The sequence below is a fragment of the Solanum verrucosum genome, unplaced genomic scaffold (assembly GCF_900185275.1).
Source record: "Solanum verrucosum unplaced genomic scaffold, falcon-dt-bn FXZP01001320.1, whole genome shotgun sequence".
In the NCBI taxonomy this organism is placed as follows: domain Eukaryota; kingdom Viridiplantae; phylum Streptophyta; class Magnoliopsida; order Solanales; family Solanaceae; genus Solanum; species Solanum verrucosum.
The window spans coordinates 95,375-105,306 of NW_026019919.1; the positions used below are offsets into that span (position 1 = coordinate 95,375).

The window sequence follows — 9,932 nt, forward strand, 5'->3', positions numbered from 1 at the left end:
TAGAATGGGTTCATGATCAACCCCCTCCTAAGGTATTGCCAGAAGGATCGGTGAAAGGACCTGTAGATCGAGAAGCAGAAATTGAGGTTAGGATTAAGCAATCTCGTCTCGAAGTTGAAAGAAGCTATAAATCTACTCTGGATGTCCTGAGTAATGACCTGAAAAATGCTAAAGAGGAGTTGGCCCAATGTGATGCTATATTTGAAGTGAGAGTTAGAAAACATCGTTCTACCATTCTGACCTTACAAGAAGACTTGGGCATTGTCATAGGCGCTATGGAGTAACAAGAGGAGGAGTATAAAAAAAGAAAAGGTCCAGCTTATCTGCACACAGTCTAAACTCCAGAATCAAGTTAAGGCTTCTATGGAACGGGAAAGGGAAATAGCAAGGCGTTTTAGTGTATATCAGGCAGAATGTGAGGTTAAGAGAGGTCAAAGGATAGCCGAGCGAGATGCACTCCACCTTCAAATTGAAGAGCTCCAAGAACAGAGGGAGAATTTGACGCATGAAGTCAATACTACTCGACATTGGTTACAGAATTGTTATGACAACATGAATGAAGCAAGAGATCGAGTACTTCAACTCAGGGATGCACTCAATGATGTTTATGTTGGTTATCTCCACCAGAATGATGAGAGGTTGGGCCGCCAGGCACGTGTTCTTGCTCCACATCTACCAAAGGCCTTGGCTAGGATTTATAAGGGTCTTGGGGATGATTGAGATCTGAGGATTTAGTTTCTTTCTGAGTCTATTTTCTTTTCTTAGTTATTAGTTGTTGCTTTTATTTATTTATATTTTTGTTAATCATTTTGAGTCTATCTTAGTCTTAGCTACTTCTATTCTCATGTTTTATTCAAATCATTGTGTTAAGAATATTTGAAAATGAATGAAAATGATTTACTTTTGGTCAGCTCATGTACATTTATTATTCTAAAAAAAAATAATTAAAAAAAATATATATATTATTATCTTTCACGAACTACGTAATGATCTGATTCATGTTCAACATGATACGTAGGCAACCCTCAACGGGTTCGATCGAAATGCGTTTCAAAATTATTCAAATAAGTAAAATATAAGACTAAGAGACGTAATCAAGTCGTCTAAAGCCGGGATGAAACATAAAAGCCTTCCGAAACTCATTTTAGAAACATATATAATTTAGGTGCATAACATACAACGTGTGATTATCGTTTGCAAAACACTAAACCCTAACATGTTTGTTTTTTTTTGTAAGAGAAGAAAAAAAAAAAAAAAAAGAGAGTTTTAAGGTGGTTGGTTTGTGATTAGAGTTGGCATCTCATCAATACTACACCAGATCAAAAGGGAAAGGAAAGATGACGCGCAAGGAGGGAACAGAGTCGGGAAATGACAACGTCCAAACAGTTGCACAAGAATCGGTGTCTGTGGAAGAGGTAAAAATGTTGCGAAAACAAATGGTCGAAATGTATGAAGCTTGGATGAATGGGCAAGCTCCTCCATCTTCGATTCGGGAATACCTGAATGCGAATATGCCATTCCCTATCCAAGTATCGACCAATGATCCAATTTATCCACCTGGATTCGGCCCCTACACTAACACATCGAACGTCGCTAAAACTTCTACAGTGCGTCCCTTGAATACATCTATGATGAGTAACCCGCTATTTGTGCCAACTGCACCGACTAATAGCACTTCAAATCCAACAGTGGTGCCCAAATTCAACAATGATCCTTCATTCCAAGTTCTTCATGACCATGGCTACACCCCTGAAGAGGCCCTTAAAATTCCAAGTTCTTATCCCCAGACTCATCAATATAGTTCCCCTTTCAAAATTGAGAAAACAATTAAGAATGAGGAGCATGAAGAAATGGCTAAAAAAATGAAGAGTTTGGAACAGAGTATAAGAGATATGCAAGGACTAGGGGGCTACAAAGGCATCTCATTCAGTGATTTGTGCATGTTTCCCCACGTCCATTTGCCTACTGGTTTTAAAACCCCGAAGTTTGAGAAATATGATGGTCACGGAGACCCTATAGCTCATTTGAAGAGATATTGCAATCAATTGAGAGGTGTAGAGGGCAAAGAAGAGTTGCTCATGGCCTATTTTGGGGAAAGTCTAGTGGGAATTGCGTCTGAATGATTCATAGATCAGGATATAGCCAACTGGCATACGTGGGATGATTTGGCTCGATGTTTTGTGCAACAATTCCAATATAACATTGATATTGTGCCAGACCGCTCCTCACTTGCTAACATGAGGAAGAAGACCACGGAAAATTTTCGTGAATATGCCGTTAGATGGAGGGAGAAAGCTGCTAGGGTTAAACCATCAATGAAGGAGTCAGAGATGATTGACATTTTTCTCCAAGCCCAAGACCCTGATTACTTTCATTACTTGCTTTCTGCCGTCGGGAAGACCTTCACCGAAGTTATCAAGGTTGGGGAAATGGTGAAAAATGGCATCAAGTCTGGGAAGATCGTAAGCCAAGCTGCTTTAAAAGCCACAACACAAGCGCTTCAAAATGGTTCTGGAAATATTGGAGGGAAGAAAAGAAGGGAATATGTAGCCACCGTTGTATCAGCACCTCGAACTATGCCTAAGATAATCATGCACAACACTACTTTCCTCCCCAAATTCCTACAATATCCTGTCCCATATCCTCAATATCCCAATTTTTAGCGCACAACCAAATGTTCCCCCTTCTTATCCGCAATGGCGTGCACCACTTCCTCAAAATCATCCATCACCCCCACAAATTCACCAAAATACAACTAGAATTCCTTTTCGTCCTAGAAAAGAATACAAGAAGGGAAATGGAGCTAAGGATGAGTTCACCCTTATTGGAGAATCATATGCTAGCTTGTTTCAAAAATTAAGAACGTTGAATGTTTTGAGTCCTATTGAAAGAAAGATGTCGAATCCTCCTCCAAGAAATCTTGATTATTCCCAAAACTACCATATTGTTCTAATGCCCCAGGGCACAACATAGAAAGATGTTGGTACTTGAAAAAGGCAATTCAAGATTTGATCAATACTCGTCGAATTATAGTTGAAAGCCCAAATGGACCGAACATCAATCAAAATCCACTGCCCAGACATACTGAAACAAACATGTTAGAGATGATGAATGACCACGAAGAAGTTGCAGTCCCATACAAGCCAATCCTTAAGGTTGAAACTGGCATGGAAAGTTCAGCAAATGTCGTTGACTTAACAAAAATGATGCCTTCAGGGGCGGAAAGTACGTCTGAAAAGTTAACCCCATCAAGCGCACCCATCCTAATTGTAAAAGGAGCACTTGAAGATATTTGGGCAAGTCAAGAGAGGCAAGATTGGTTGTTCCAAGAGGGCCAGACAAGCCTATCTTGATCGTGCAAGGAGCCTATATTCCACCTGTGATCATTAGGCCAGTGTCCCAACTTGCCAATGACTAATCCCAAGGCTGTCCCTTGGAATTATGAGCCTACCGTCGTGACATACAATGGGAAAAGAAATCAATGAAGAAGTAGATGAAATAGGAGGAATGACTCGTTCGGGAAGATGTTATGCCCCGGCTGAATTAAGGAAAAGTAAAAATGACCAAATGCAAGTTAAAAGTCCAGTCACTGAAGGGGAGGCAGAGGAGTTCTTACGAAAGATGAAATTGTCAGACTACTCCATTGTGGAACAGTTAAGGAAAACTCCAGCCCAAATCTTTTGTTGTCATTGTTAATATATTCAGATGAACATCGTAAAGCTGTAATGAAGATTCTGAATGAAGCACATGTTCCTAATGAAGTTACAGTGAGTCAGTTAGAGAAGATTGCTGGGAGAATTTTTGAGGTAAACCGCATCACCTTTTCAGATGATGAACTACCAGTGGAAGGTACGGGACATAACCATGGCCTCCATATCACAGTAAAGTGTGACTTTCATATGTCACTCAAGTTCTAATTGACGGAGGTCTGGGGCAAATATTTGTCCATTGTCAACTCTACAAAAATTGAATGTTAATGTTGAAAGGGTACGACCTAACAACGTATGTGTTAGGGCTTTGATGGGTCCAAAACAGATGCCATTGGGGAGATAGAGCTCATACTAAAAATAGGGCCTGTCGATTTCACCGTGAATTTTCAAGTGCTGAATATTAATGCATCCTACAATCTATTGTTGGGAAGACCATGGGTGCATAGGGCTGGGGCAGTCCCTTACGTTGCATCAAATGGTTAAGTTTGAATACGATCGACAAGAAGTGATTGTTCATGGTGAGGGGGATCTGTCAATCTACAAGGACTCTTCCCTCCCTTTTATCAAGGCAAATAATGAGAATGAGGCACTGGTTTATCAAGCTTTTGAGGTAGTGGTTGTTGAGCATATCCTCGAGGGGAATCTCATTTCAAAACCGCAACTACCCTGGCATCCGTGATGATGGTAAATGAAATGCTGAAGCATGGGTTTGAACCAGGTAAAGGCTTGGGGATCTTCTTGCAAGGGAGAGCTTATCCAGTGAGTCCACGAAAGAGTCTGGGTACTTTTGGCTTAGGTTACAAGCCTAGAGTCGAGGACAAAATGAAGGCCAAGAAGCAGAAGAAGATGTATGGTCACTTACTAAGCCTATACCACCATATACAAAACTTTCCTCAAAGCCCGCACAACAGAATCTTCTGAGTCACCACTCCCAGAGCCAGTGTTGGAGGTTCACGAAGAATTGATCAACTATTTTCAAGATTTATTCGTCGAGGCTGATATGATTGAACTCGGAGAAGGCACTAGCGACAAAGATGTGCAATTCATTGGTCCTGATGTCCAGCTGAACAATTGGGAGGCCACTCCTCTCCCCATTAAGAATAAGTCTTGGTAGTCTGTCTTGTTTTTCTTTTGTCATCCGATTTATTCAAGGGTTGTAATTCGGATTTTGTCTCGTCGTTTTATTTCAAACTCTCTATTTTCCTTTTCAATATGATGTAATTGTGTTTTTATTTCAGTCTAATATATTTATTTTGTTTTCTTCTATACAGTTCTTTCTGTGCCGATTCTAGTGATATGACATGCATGCAGAATTTTTCACCGGATCTGAAAATCCAATCTAATCTTCGACCTAATCCTGAAATAATAAGTCAAGAAATCGAATATGATGAAGACGAAGTATTTGAAGAAGTAAGCAGGATTTCAAATCTTTTGAGAATAAATCAAACCCAAACATGAGTGAAACTGAGACGATAAATTTAGGGGATCATGAAAATATTAAAGAGACTAAGATAAGCGTACATGCTCGACATCAAAAGGAGGATATAATCCAGGCTGTGTTTGATTACAAGGATGTTTTTGCGTCATCTTATGATGACATGCCTGGATTAAGCACTGATATGGTGGTTCACAAGTTGCCGATTGATCCTAAGTTCCCTCCAGTAAAACAAAAGTTGAGAAAGCTTAAAACCGACATGAGTGTATTAATTAAAGAGGAAATCACAAAGCAACTTGAGTCCAAAGTCATTCGAGTCGCTCAATATCCTTCTTGGCAAAGTTCGAATGTGTGTTGATTATCGTGATTTGAACAAAACAAGTCCAAAAGATCATTTTCCTTTTGCCCAACATTCATATTTTGTTGGACAATTGTGCTAAACATGAGATTGCATCTTTTGTGGATTGCTATGCGGGTTATCATCAGATTATTATGGATGATGAAGACGCAGAAAAAACGTCTTTTATCACACCATGGGGTACATATTGTTATCGAGTCATGCCATTTGGGTTAAAAAATGCGGGAGCAACTTATATAAGGGCAATGACAACCATGTTTCATGATATGATGCATAAAGAAATCGAAGTTTATGTGGATGATGTGATCATTAAATCAAAAAAATAGTCAAATCATGTGCAAGACTTAAGAAGATTCTTCGAAAGGCTTCGTAGGTATAATCTCAAGCTTAATTCTGCAAAATATGTATTTAGAGTACCGTCAGGAAAGCTTTTGGGGTTTATAGTCAGTCGACGAGGTATCGAGTTAGATCCTTAAAAAATAAAAGTCATTCAGGAACTGCCACCTCCAAAGAATAAAACTGAGGTTATGAGCCTTCTAGGAAGGTTAAACTACATCAGTAGATTCATTGCTCAACTCACAAACAACTTGCGAGCCCATTTTTAAGTTGTTAAAAAAGAATGCCACAGTCGAGTGGACTGAAGAATGTCGAGAGGCTTTTGAAAGGATTAAGAATTACTTATCGAATCCCCCTGTGTTCGTTCCTTCCGAGCTGGGCAGACCATTGATATTATATATGTCAGTACTGGATAATTCTTTTGGATGTGTATTGGGTCAGCATGATGGCACTGGAAAGAAAGAGCAGGCCATTTATTACCTCAGCAAGAAATTTACCGTTTATGAATCGAAGTACACCCTTCTCGAAAGAACGTGTTGTGCCCTAACTTGGGTAGCACAGAAGTTGAAGCACTATCTTTCATCTTATACTACTTATCTCATTTCTCGTATGGATCCGTTAAAATATATTTTTCAAAAGCCCATGCCTACGGGCAGGCTTACGAAATGGCAAATATTACTCACAGAGTTTGACATTATCTATGTGACGCGGACCGCAATGAAGGCTCAAGCCTTGGCAGATCATTTGGCAGAGAACCCTATTGATGATGAATATGAACCACTTAAGACCTACTTTCCAGACGAAGAGGTATCATGTATCGATGAAGTTATTCATAGTAAGGATCAATGATGGAAGTTGTTCTTTGACGGTGCTGCTAACAAGAAGGGAGTTGGGATAAGAACAGTTCTTATGTCTAAATCGGGGGAATATTTCCCTATAACAGCCCAACTTAGATTCTATTGTACCAATAATATGTCAGAGTATGAGGCTTGCATCTTGGGTTTGAGGTTAGCTGCTGACATGGGCATCCAAGAGTTGCTAGTGCTAGGATAGTCAGACTTACTGGTCCATCAAATCCAAGGAGAATGGGAGACTCGTGACCTAAAGCTCATACCATATCAACATTGTTTACAAGATCTTTGTCGACGGTTTGTGTCAATAAAGTTTAGACACATTCCTAGAGTTCATAATGAGATTGTTGATGTATTGGCAACTTTATCTTCGATGCTCCAACATCCTGACGAAACTCATATCGACCCTTTGTACATACAGATTCGTGATCAGCATGCTTATTGCAACATGGTGGAGGAAGAATTTGACGGTAAACCTTGGTTCCATGATATTAAAACATATCTTCAGTCCGGAGAATGTCCTACTAATGCCACTAGTAATCAAAAAAGGATTATTCGGCGACTAGCTAGCGGTTTTTTCTTAAGCGGAGGCATATTATACAAGAAAACACCTGATTTGGATATTCTAAGATGTGTAAATGCTAAAGAGGCTTCAACAATCATGATTGAAGTACACTCAGGAGTTTGTGGACCTCATATGAATGGATATGTTCTGGCAAAGAAGATACTTCGAGCAGGTTATTATTGGCTCACCATGGAGCGGGATTCTATACGATTTGTTCGTAAGTGTCATGAATGTCAAATACACGGTGATTTGATACATTCTCCTCCCTCCGAGTTGCATGCGATGTCTGCTCCATGGCCTTTCGTGGCATGGGGAATGGATGTGATTGGGACCAATAGAACAAAAAGCATCGAATGGTCATAGGTTCATCCTGGTGGCCATTGATTACTTTACAAAATTGGTGGAAGCAGTAACTTTCAAGTCAGTGACCAAGAAGGTTGTGGTGAATTTCATTCATTTCAACATTATCTGTCGATTTGGTATTCCAAAGGCAATTGTTACCGATAATGCTGCAAATCTCAACAGTCACTTAATGCAAGAGGTATGCCGTCAATTAAGATTGAACATCGAAATTCGACTCCTTATCGCCCAAAAGCAAATGGGGTTGTAGAAGCCGCCAACAAAAATATAAAAAAGATACTTCGTAAAATGGTGCAAAGTTCTCGACAATGGCATGAAAAGTTGCCTTTTGCTTTGTTGGGTTATCGCACTACAGTTCGTACGTCAGTGGGTGCCACCCCTATTCGTTGGTATATGGGACTGAGGCAGTTATACCTGCAGAGGTTGAGATTCCATCCCTGCGAATTTGTAGAGGCTGAAATTGATGATGATGAGTGGATCAGAACACGCTTGGAGCAATTAAGTTTGATTGATGAGAAGCGATTGACATCAGTATGCCATGGACAATTGTACCAGAAAAGAATGGCACGAGCATACAACAAAAAGGTGCGTCCCAGACGTTTCGAAGAGGGTCAATTAGTGCTGAGACGTATTCTGCCACACCAGGCTGAAGTCAAAGGCAAATTTTCTCCGAATTGGAAAGGACCATTCATTGTAAAGAAGGTATTATCCAATGGTGCTCTTTACTTAGCAGATATAGAAGGCAATGACAGAAATGGTCATCAATGCTGATGCTGTGAAGAGATATTATATATGATGTGATTTTTCGGTATTAGAAACCCTTATGTTTGGACTTGACATTTCAAAGGTTGATGTAATGGAAATTCTTGGTTCTGTGTCTAAGTATTAATTCATATGTTGTCACCCTTGTTGAGAGTTAATTTACTTCCTTGGTTCTTCTGCTTCATTGGCTCTTCCATAAATAAAAAAAAAAAAAAAAAAAAAAAAAAAGAAGAAAAAATCAATCAATATGAACTACGTTTGACCTGATTCTTGTTTCGATAAGATACGTAGGCAACCCTAGTATGGGGTTCGGTCTAACCAAATAAAAAATCCAAAATTCCATATTTGTAAAAAACTGGGGCAAAAGTCATTTTTTTTTTTCCTATCCCAAAGCTAAAGTCATCCCATCATTTAAAGTCGTATTTGAGCTTCATCTTGTCATTTCTTTCTAACCTTGTATAAAAGTTGTGAATAAAGAAAGACCTTTGGATCAACCTTTGAAGTGTCAAGAGTAAGTATGTTAAGGGTACAAATGATGAAACCATGAGAGAGTCTTATTGGTGAAAACCCTAACTGGGCATCATAAGGCGAATGAGTGAAAAAAAAAAAAAGTCTTATTGGTGAAAACCCTAACTGGGCATCATAAGGCGAATGTGAGTTGAGAGAAACAAAAATGAGAGAGTCTTATTGGTGAAAACCCTAACTCGGCATCATAAGGCGAAAGTGAGCTGTGAAAAAAAAAAAAAAAAGTCTTATTGGTGAAAACCTAACTGGGCATCATAAGACGAATGTGAGTTGAGAGAAAAAATGAGAGAGTCTTATTGGTGAAAACCTCTAACTCGGCATCATAAGGCGAAAGTGAGCTGTAAAAAAAAAAAAAAAAAAAAAAAAAAGAGAGTCTTATTGGTGAAAACCCTAACTGGGCATCATAAGGCGAATGTGAGTTGAGAGAAATAAAATGAGAGAGTTTTATTAGTGAAAACCCTAACGGGCACCATGAGGCGAATGTGAGTTGAAGGATTCAAAGTGAAAGAGTTTTAGTGGCAAAAACCCTCGTGGACATCATAAGGCGAATAAGAGTTTGAAATTAGTTATGACTTCGTCAAATAATTGGAACTCCACATCAAGATTAGATGATCAATAATGGTTGATAAATAGATTGGATGGACAAATCGGGTAATCAATTCAAATTGCATGTCATGATCAGTAGAGTCGGCTACCACACTCAGATAAGTTTTTCTTTCTTTCTCTTTCTAAAAGAGAGTCTTCATTGAATCATTTTCTGTTATTCTCGTGTAGTATATATTTTTCTTTCACTTTTCATCGCTTTGTTTCATATGTCATTGAGTCGAGTTAATGTCAAGAAAGTAAGAAAGGATTCCAAGACTTGTTACCAACTCTAAAGTTGTTCAATGCAAAGCATCAGGCCAATGAGTTATCATCTGTCGGCAAGTTTTGGATTCAGAAGAAGTCCATGATTTGATGAAGGGTAAACAATGAGTGTTATGACATAAAGGCAAAAATTGGATTTAAGTCCCTCAAAATGAGCAAATTT

General features: G+C 39.1%; 1 pseudogene; it reads left to right on the forward strand.

Annotated features, from left to right (window-relative positions):
- Positions 1 to 3,107: 3,107 nt before the first annotated feature.
- The window catches only part of LOC125823311 (uncharacterized), a 7,950-nt pseudogene continuing 1,125 nt past the window's right edge, over positions 3,108 to 9,932 (forward strand).